The following is a 10,669-nucleotide window of genomic DNA, read 5'->3' as shown; positions in this document are numbered from 1 at the left end:
AAAACAAGTGTGCATACAAAATATAGGAATTTGGGTCTTGCCTCCAAATACACATTTAGCACTTCTGGTCCTCATCGAGCTGTACAGCTCCTTCCCTACCTGACAGTTTTCACTCACCACCCCACATACAGCCCCTTTGTGCTCACTCAGTGCATCTCCCAGATTACCATGCATACTACAACACTGCCATCTCCTTCCCCCCAGCAAACACTCAGTGTGCCATCTCTGGACCATAACTCCTTGCAGATGTTCAGTCCCTAACCTGACTTCATTTTATGGCACACCATCTTCATTCTCACTCTCAGCCTACATGTATATTGCCTGTAAAATGCCCAGTTCCTTCTTCAACTTACTGCCAACCTGTAAAATGCCAAATTCCTTCTTCCAGTTACTGCCAAACACCTCATGTGCTGAACCAAGCCAACAAACTGAAGTAACACTCAAGCAATTTCCCACCAAGTACACATTCTCATATACACCTCCCTGTATCACATCCTCTGCCAAACTCCAAACACAGCATCCTGAGCACGCTCATCTCAACCCCTCCCAACTATATCTCACACTGCTCCGGCTGTTATGCAAGGAACTAACGTGACACCTGCCATCCAAAGACTTTTACTAGCTTTGACTAATTTCTGGGATATACTCCTTTGGGTTATTGTGCACGAGCTGGATTCAGCAGTTGCCATCAGTAGTGTTCCAAACCTCAATATCCCCACCCACAACATTAACCTGTGCTATTCTTACGTTCCCTGATAGAGCTAAATAAGTAGGTTTGGATTCCATCTAAGAATAACTGCAATCCTATCAGGACAGATAATATAAACTCCCTAGAACTGCAAGTAAATCTTATTCTTGAAAATTATGGTAATAATTGAATATGAAATTGCAAGAGTAGCAAGACTCAAGGTCATACCCTTTTGACCAGAGGAAGCCCATAGTGCTTCTATTGCTGAAGCTGATCTGCCAAGTTTGACTTTTCTTCTAGTCAGACTCTTAAACTGACTGCTAGTAGTGCAGTCCAAGAAGCGGATATAATTTTTCCTACCTCTGTTAATTGTTTCTTCTAGTCTATCAGCATCGCTATTCTGGAGAATGAGTCCCACTATCCAAACAGACTGGGTTAGGTCCTCAGCTGTTTGTGATCACTAGTTCAAATAGAGTGGTAAGACTAAATATTAGGGTTTGGAGTGCACCAAGAGGCTCTGCAGCCTCTTTCCCCTGCCATCAGGGCTTTGGCTGCCTGCCTGCGCATCAGGCCAGCTCTGATATGATGCAGCTGTGTTGCCTTGGGTCAGGCTGCTGAGAAATATCCAAGCTGTGAGAATTTTCATCTGGGCCCTCTCTGCTGTGCCTTAGGAGCTGCCTTTGAGCATAAGACCTTCCCCTTTCCTGAACTATGCTGTGTCTGGCCTGCTGACTTCCTGCTTTGACCTTGGACTTGCCTTGCTGGTGTGGATGTCTGGCAATGACTGTGCTCGCCCTTGTTACTGCTGCTGGACCTGCTCTGCTCTTCTTGTTCAGGTACTGTGGGACCGTGTTTCTTGTCAGTGACAAATACTGCGCCTGGCTCACCTTCCCCTATGCAGTAGCCACTTTTGTGCCTCCCTTATACTAAAAGCCATGTGGCACTAGTGTTTTCACTGCTTGTCTACCTCTCCAGCCAGTGGTATGTGCTTAATGTTGAACAAGCCCTGAAACACTCAATGAACTATTTCCTACGCCAGTGGAAGTTACTTTCAGTAGCCATCCCCTCTCTGCTGGAAAAGCAGCAGAAAGAAGGGCTAATGTGTGATTCCTCTCACGTGTCCAAGTACTGTGGTTTTACTTCTACTTCCATGCTGTGTTTTTCACTTCCCTGAACCCAGGTCTCTTAAAATGGCCTGCCTTGTGTAGGAAGCAAAGACTCTACTTCAAATTGGTGAAGAAAAGCTAGTATTTTCAGAGATCTAGAAGGGGAAGAAGAGAGTACAAAGGAGGATACATGGGACATTTATTTAGAAAACTTGCTGTGAGTAGCATTTAAAAAAAAAAGGGGGGGGGGGGGGAGCAAAAAGCTTTTGATGTGTCTTCCTCGTACCTGAAAACCAGTTAAACATTTCAAACCTGGTGCTGTTTCAACATACTAAATTCCTTGGTGTTGGACAGCAAACAAGTGCCCTCTCCACTCTGGAGGTTACAGGCTGCTTGTAAGTTAACTCTGCAGCTACAATCTTTTGGTTTGCATCGCTTTATCTTTTCAGTGGAAAATGAATCTGACTAAGGGTAGAATGGGGATGTTATTTCACTTTCCAGTTTCTATCGACAATCTGCCCATGGCTGCATTTGGGGAGCACTAGACATTTCGTTTAGATTAGATTAGAATATGGCCTGTGAACTCTGCCAACCACAAATACCTGCACTAACGTCCTAAGTCCTTGGGTGGTAGTTTTAAGTTTTTGATTCTTTACTACAGCACTTGGACTGAATAACCATTTAGATATCAATGGATGGTTCTTTGTAAATGTATTGCATAGAACATGAGGTGATGAAGGAGCTGCCTGTGTCAAGAGATCCTTCTGTTGTGGGACTGATGCATCTTAAAGTGTCTGATTCCTACAGTGCTGCATCTTTAAGGGAAAGTTATCAACTGAGAAGAAAAAAAAATACAGGTTGCCACATATACTGCTTCTGAAACCTTGGCTATGAAGAAACTGGTGGGGTTTTGTTGTTGTTTTGTTATGGGGTTTGTTTGGTTTTTTTCCCCTCAGACAAATAGAAGAAAAACACAAATGGCAAACTTGCTTTTAATTACTTGCTTGTTTGACTTGACATATGTTTCCCTCTGTGTCATTACATTTTGAATATCATGAAAAGACAGGCAGGATAAAACTGCAGCGGTTATAACAGTTCTAGCATAGTCAGGGGTGCTTGTGTTTTCTGGGCTGTTGTAATTAATGAATTAACAAAACAAATCAAGCACTAATAAATCTAAAATCACAGTAACTACAGAAGAAAGGAACAACAAACCTCACAGCTTCTAAGAATGACAAAGACTGATTTTTGCCAAAAAGGAATCAGAAAGAACTGAAGGTTGTTAGCATTACTCTGCAAAGCCTGTGGGCCTTTCTGTTAAGTGATCCATGGCTACCTGCTCACCCTTGTTACCATCCCAACGAGCCACAGCTGCAGGGACCTCTCCTGCAATACAAGCCACATCAATTAACTTGTCTGTGCCTTTTTTATTTTTACTTCTCCCTGCATTTTGTCTCATAGGATTGTCCTTTTAGTTTCGTAACCCCCAAATGTCCAAGGGGGAAGTCCAATAGTGAAATGGCTTGAGAATCCTGGTAAAACAGAACATACTGGCACCCCCTAGTCCATTGTTTTTGCCTCATTTTATATTCATGAATGAACTGTAGACTTTCCCATTATAATAATTTCTTCCCTCTGTGTTCAAAAGTGTTCTTGTATGTTATTCCAGAGTGGCCAAGTTTTCTAAAAGGTATTCCAGTTGCTTACTAATCTCCTACCAGGATCTCTCTCTGAGAATTATTATGTTTGATTTGAGAAGTCCATGCCTATAATTCGCATCTAGGGACATCCTATTTTTACAGATTTTAGGAGTGGCTGTGATGGCCCTTTCATTCAAGTACACATTCACGTATGAAGAAGCCAATCCCCACTTTTTTATTTTGGTCTGATTTTGCAAGTATCCTTCTGGAGGGGAAAAAAGGCATCTACATTATCAAGGTTGAGACCTGGAGTAGTGCAGTACAATTTGTATCATTACTGGTGCAGAGTAATTCCCTGTTATAAACCAGAAGTTTCCTATGCTGTTGTTGAAGGTTGAAATATACAATGCTGTACAAACAGTTTTAGAATAATGTTTGTTAGGTCCACCAGTTCTTTGCAACTGTGTGGGATTTTTGTTTGGTTGTTGTGTTTTGGGTTTTGTTGTTTTTTTTTTTTTTTTTTTTTTAAAAAAAAACTGTCTACTGCTTTTCAGAAACATCCAGCAAATAAACAAGACTCTATTTCTGATTTGGATTTGCAAGGACTTGAGAATGAATATTCCCCAACAATGTTAAGGTCCCTGGGATCTCAGTACAAAAACCACCCACTAAGTCACTATTGTTATGGGGTTTTGCTTATTGTTCTCTACAAGCCAGTCACCCACAACTTACTTCATTTGGGTGATACGTTTAAAGGGAATTTTCATAGGCTGAATTTGTAGGATGTATTCCACAGCATTTATTATTTAGCAGAGCCTTCTCCTTTAGTTCTCCCAGCACTTCACCAATTTGAAACAGGCTAGTGGGTGTAGCTGCAATCACTTTTCTCCAGCTGTGCGAGCATGCCTGGTCTAATAATTGTTCTATTTGAATTGGCATCAAGTACGGTCATACATTTTGCATATCATATTAGATCTTTGGTAATCAAGTTCCTCCTGTTGTTACTAAATTGCGTAGGTATAAGCAGAAGTCATGGGGTTGATCTATGCAACTCTAAGTTCTGTCAGATGAGATCGATTCCTCCTTTTTTCCAGAACTAGATCTCAGAGCTTTTACCAGATGCTAGACGTGTTCTGTGTTGATCTACTTTATATTTACAAAAGTACCCTTTTCAGTTACATTTGTATTTACATGAACTGTGTGAGTAGAATTTCTATTGTGGCTAATGTAAAAAAATTTGTTTACCTTACCTTTCAAAAGTGTCACAAAACAGATTCCCAACGTGCACGTTAAAAGCGGAAGGGTATTGATAGAGCTCACAGCAGTCCATGTCCTTACTGAAGCTGTTTCTTTTTTTCTGGTGTTGTCAAAAAAAAGAACCCCCATTGCCAAAGAACGATAAATCCAAAATCAACTGTTGCTTGTTTACTCTGGGGGTCCTTCTTGTTTTCTGTGCGTGCCAGGAAAACTTCTGGTCCTCTATCAATTCAGATATAGTACCACTTTACTCCTGTTCTAGCTCTTACATGTGCTAGCCAGCTCATGATGATGACTCTTTCCAAATCACGTCACAAGAGCTCAAAATTAATTTGAACATCTTATTAAATTGTAATGATTTGGGAGAGGGGGATGTGAGCAAATTCTGCATTTGCATAAGAGCTGGCCATTGAATTTTGCCTCCAGGAGCATTGTTCCCTTCCTCTTTGGGCATCTTCCCAACTGAGCTGTGAGGCTGAGAAGTACTACAAAAGTTCATGCAGGGAGCCCCTCTTTCAAAAAATAGATTGTTTTTTAGCTTGGTAGTTTGTAGTATTGTTGTTATTACTTCAGCAGGGATATTCTGACCTCTCTCCTTTGGGTCTTAGTTGTAAGTGGGATAGAAAATCTGCTGGAAAACACTGGTCTGTCTCGTTTCCTTGACTGCCTCGTTCCCCATGCAGGCAAGTAAGTATTACTGTGACTTCCTAAAGGTGACTTCTTAGATCCGTATGGCCTCCGTGGAGCTTTTCTTTGACCAAAGCATTTCCACTGTTCTGTAATGAAAAATCTTCTGCCTGATTGCAGGTAGATTGTTAATCCCCTTGCTGCTTTTTCTTGTTTTGAAGCTGGAAGATGACAACTGCCTTTTTCCATAGATACTTTGTAGTTACTCCCAGGACAAACACTTTATCTTCACTCAGAGATCTTCTGACAGGCTTTTTTGAAAAACCAGTACAGATTATTTCACTATATCAGACAAAGAATATAAAGTTCATTGTTGGGTTTTTTTTTAAACAGTGTACTACCAGTGTTTGACAGTTGATTATAATATGCAATTCAGAGAATATCTTACCAAGACAATCTCATGTTGCACAGCATGTCTGACATGATCACAGCAGTCCCTTCTGGTTTTCGTACCTATGAATCCAGTTTTGGCTTTATCTTGTCTGAGGTCGTCTTATTTTTGTGGGTCCGCAGCTCACCTCTAGTGCGAGCTGGGAGCTGGTTCAGCACCTGGCCTTCCAGGAGTGCAGGAGTTTTGTCACAACAGGACTTTCACTTCAGTTCGGTTTAGAACAGCACAAAGCAAGTAGAGATGATCTGGGATTAGCGCTAAATATTCAAGCTGATTCTGAGCCAAACTGCTAATGTAGAAATACTGGTTCGGCTCTGCATGTATTCCAGTTTAATTTGGATTTAGTGAGAATGCTGCTGTACATACTTTTCTGAGAACAAGAATCTACCTCTCATACACTTGAGTCACCCCTCTGACTTAACAAATCAACTGACATTGATGACCTTGGACTGTTTCTTACAGGAATACAAAATGATGGTGGAATTGGTTTTGATTGACTACTTGTGTTTACCAAAAATATACACAAATTACTATTTGACTGAACATGGAAAAATTGAATAGCAGGAGACTGTTTTCTCATGGTTTAAAGTCCTCTTGTAACTGGATTTGGCCTCAAAATCCTTTCCCCTCTTTCACTGAATTGCATTGCCTGGGCTTTCTTGAGAAACTGCCTGGAGAATTTTTGCTTTCTGTTTCATCTCTGCGACAATATTTAACTTAACAATTCTAACAATATTGGACTGTAAGAATGACTGCGTCAGAACTACGTCCAGTAACCCGCTTCTAAAAGCAGGCAATGACAAATATGTGGGGAACACTAATAATATTGTCAGCATATATTGTTATTTTCCTAGTGTAGTCTCCCAGCTTCCAGCAACTGGTGTCTTGGGGACCTCCAAAGACAGCAGTGACACCTTTGCAGTTTATAATCTTAGATTTCTCCTCCATTGATTTGTCCAGGTGCTTCCCAAACCCTTTTGGCACACAGGGTACCCTATGGTAAGCAGGTTCCTAGTTCAGCTGTGTGGAGATGTACCTCTTTGTTTGTAACAGACAAACAAATCTGCCTCTTCCAGCTGAAGCCTGTAATGCTTGTGTTGGGACAGCTGGAGAATGGTCAATTCCTGGCTGCCCCTTTCATGACACTTGTGATTTTGCAGGTGTCTGTCTGTCGTTCTACCTCAGCTGTCCCTTTTCCAGGCTGAGGACTATTCATTTACTTCTTTTATAGAATTCACTTCACACACTCAATCAATTCTGTTCTCTCACTCTCTTTCTGGGTGTATATATATGTATATACATACACCAGAGAACATACAAAATCATATATGCGTATCTTATTTTCAAGAGTGGGGCACAAAGTGCGATGGAGCAGTATTAGAGATGCAGATTTACCAGAGAGGTATTCTGTGGCATAATGTGTTTTATGTTTTGTTCTCTTTTGCAGTCATTACTAATATTCAGTTTGCTTTTTGACTGCTATTGAAAATTGAGCTGATGTTTTTGCAGAGGTAGTATGAACTTATTCCTTCTGGTAACAGACAGTTCAAGGGTCTGACATGTATGTATTCTTGGGATTGGTTTTTCCCAGGGCATCACTTGACATCTACTTGAATTTCATATCTCTCTGAGCTCTGTGAGGTCCTCTGGTGATTCTTCAGTCAAGCATCATAACTGTTATTAACCAAAACACTTGGTCTTGGCAGGAAATTGCACCTTACTAAGTCCCTTTTCCAGATCTTTCACAGCTGTGATGAACAGAAGAGTTCCCAACTCAAGGAGCAGAAGATGTCCCAGCTCAAGAGTCCCATGAGACTTGCTGGTAAAATTGTTTCACTGCGAAAATTTACTTTTTACTCTTTATTTCCTAAACAACTGTTTATTCATGACAGGACCTTCCTTTTCATCCAATGACAATTTAGTTTCAAGAACTTCTAATAAGAGACATTCTCAAAAGCCTCTGGAAATCCTAGTAATGGTATGAACTGAATCCCCCTTGAGTATGTTTGACTTCATTAAATAATGCCACTAGATCTGCATGACATGAATTTCTGCACAAAACCTGTGTCAACTCCTCCCTCGTATGTCCTATTTATTTACACGTTCACTAATACTGTTTGGGTTTTTTTGTGTAGGTTTGTTTTTTTTTTTTTTGCTATTTTGCTTCACAATTCATATTGGATTTACAGGTTTATAGTTTTCTTAAATCCCTTAATGCTTGCCTTAAAAATTGGCATTGCAATAGCCACCTACCATATGAGTCTTTAGCAAGAGACTTGATATTTAAGCTAGTTCATCTCTGAATTATCTTATAACACTGAGGAGAAAACAATTTGGTTCTGGAGACTTGTTAGTATTAGTGTTAACGATTTGTTCGATAACTTAATCTCCAGCTCTTCAAGGTGAAACAGAACCTCCAATGTATCCCTTCATCAAATAACAGACAAGGTTTTTGGCACAGAAATCTTCTCAAGTTCCTTTGCACTGAATTCAGATGTAAAACAAAAAATATATTATTTTTTTCCTGCAATGGTTGTATAGTCTCTGAGTAATCCCTTTAATCTTGATTTGTCTCATTGCCAAATTCTCTGGCATGCTTCCATTTCCTCATGCGTTTGAAAACAAATTTGCTAGTTTTCATACTTCTAGCAAGTTGTTCCTAAAAGTGTTTTTTTGGCCTCTTCACTCTGTTTTTTTACATGTAACCTGCAACAGTTTCTGTTTCCCCCTATACTCCTCTACTGGGCAGAACTTCAACTATTTGAAGAATGCCTTTTTGCTTCTAGTAACCCCCATTGCCGTGCTGTTGAGGCATGCCAACCTTCTCTTCAGGATGGGGTCTTTTTGAAACCTCTCGGTTCCCAGAATACAGATTTCTAACCTTTTTCCACGTGACAAATATTCTGAATAGTGGTAATCATAATTTCTAAAGTTGCAAGAATTGCTCTTGACATTTACTTTTAATGAAGAAGCTATCATAGCCAGGCTGAATGATACTTAACCAACCTGCAGCTTACAAATAATTCCTACTGAGGGACAGTGGAAGCTTTTGCTTCAAACAGCCCCCACTGTCCGTTTCCTACGTAGGGTATTCTGTGATCAGGGAGAACCTACGCTTCCCGGTTTATGACTGAGCCCAGCTGGGGAGTGCCAAGCACCTACTGAGCTGCTGCAGAGGAGCAGCTATCTCACAGATAGGCAGGAGTGCAGCTGATGTCTTGCAGTTACTCTGGCTGGGGGCTGGAAACTTCACAGGCTGGAAGTCTCATGCTGGGTAGGGTGTGGGCCGAGGTACTCAATGCCTTCCTTGTCTTGGTCTTCCCTGCCAAGGTCTCCCCAGACCTTTGTGCCTAGAGGCAGGGTTCAAGGAGAGGGGCTACCAGTAGTGGAAGACAACTGAGTCAGCAGTTACTGGGAAAGCGTGACACATACAGCCTGGGGGACCAGACAGGATGACCCAAGTGTGCTGAGAGAGCTGGCAGGTGTCATAGCGAGGCCACTATCATCTTTGAAAGGTCATGGAGATCAGGGGAGATCCCTGATGACTGGGGAAAGGCTGGTGTGTCACCCATCTACAAGAAGAGTGGGGAGGATGATCTGGGGGACTGTAAGGCAGTCAGCCTCAGTTTGGTCTCTCAGGAAAACCATGGAGCAAGTCTTCTTGGATGCCTTTTTTTTGGGCACGTGATGGAGAAGGTGATTGGGATTAGCCAGCATAGATTAACCAAGGGTAAATCATGTGTGACCAACCTCAGTGCCCTCTAATGATGAGATGACTAGTTCTGTGGATGAAGGAAGAGCAGTGGATGTCATCTACTTTGACTTGGGCAAGGTTTTTGACAGAATCTCTTACTGTACAGTTGTATCCAGGTTGGCACATCATGAGGAGGGGTAGCGTGATGGAGTGGGGCTGAAGCACTTGCCCCAGGAGGAGAGGCTGAGGGACTGTCCTTTATTGTTGTGAGTCTGGAGAAGACTTGGGGACACCCCTAATAGCTGCTTTCTGGTACTGAAGAGCCTGTCTCCTCACTAACCTCTCTGTCTTGAAGTACATAGCCAGAGGACAAGAGACCGATGTCCTGAACTGAAACAGGGCAGATGGCTACTTAATGGAAGGGGTGGGAGGGGAATTGGTTCCTCCATGAGCACTGGGACTGGGAAAGGTGTGCCAGTCTCCGTCCTTGCTGACTTTTATGATCCAATTGACAAAGCCCTGAGAAACTGGTATGAACTCAGCCTTGACTCTGTCCTGAGTAGGAGGCTGGACTGGAGCCTGAGAGCCATTCCAAAATGAATTATTATATGACAGCTTGTATATGCTATGTAATCCAAGAATTTCCATTCTTGGAGATTCTTCTTCAGGCTTACCCTTGTGGTATCTACAGGGCCATGCTCATGTCCTTCGTGCTTAGAGCATGGACACGGAAGGCAGTATTCATTCACCCAGCACTACTTCAGTTCTTCTCAGCTGACAGGTTGTCTCTTGGAGGCCAGTGTCTGAGGTGAGCCACAGGGGTACCAATTAAACTGCTGGTATATAGATGGCTGCGTTTGCAAGCCAGAGAACTGACCGGGCAGGGATGACATCAGATCTCTAGATGGCGGATACGCTGCAGCTAGGCCACTCTGTCACTCCCTTTTTATGGGGTCTTTATTTTCTTCATGCGCTGTGACAAGAGCCAGATCGCCTGTTAATGCGAGGAGGCAGGGCATCAGCGCCTGTGTATCACAGGGACAGCGTTTTCATAATAAATACTTCCTAGCAGTGGGAGGAAAGAGCGGGCAGCTCATCTTGAGAGCTGAACGCTTCTGCTGCGTACCCACTTGTGCAAGTTTTCTGAAGACAAACCCGTCTCTCCCCAAAACGGGAAACGGAGCCGGAGTCGATGCACTTTCCCGT

The sequence above is a fragment of the Larus michahellis genome, chromosome 6 (genome assembly GCF_964199755.1).
Source record: "Larus michahellis chromosome 6, bLarMic1.1, whole genome shotgun sequence".
NCBI lineage: Eukaryota > Metazoa > Chordata > Aves > Charadriiformes > Laridae > Larus > Larus michahellis.
Note: the sequence above shows the minus strand (reverse complement) of the source record.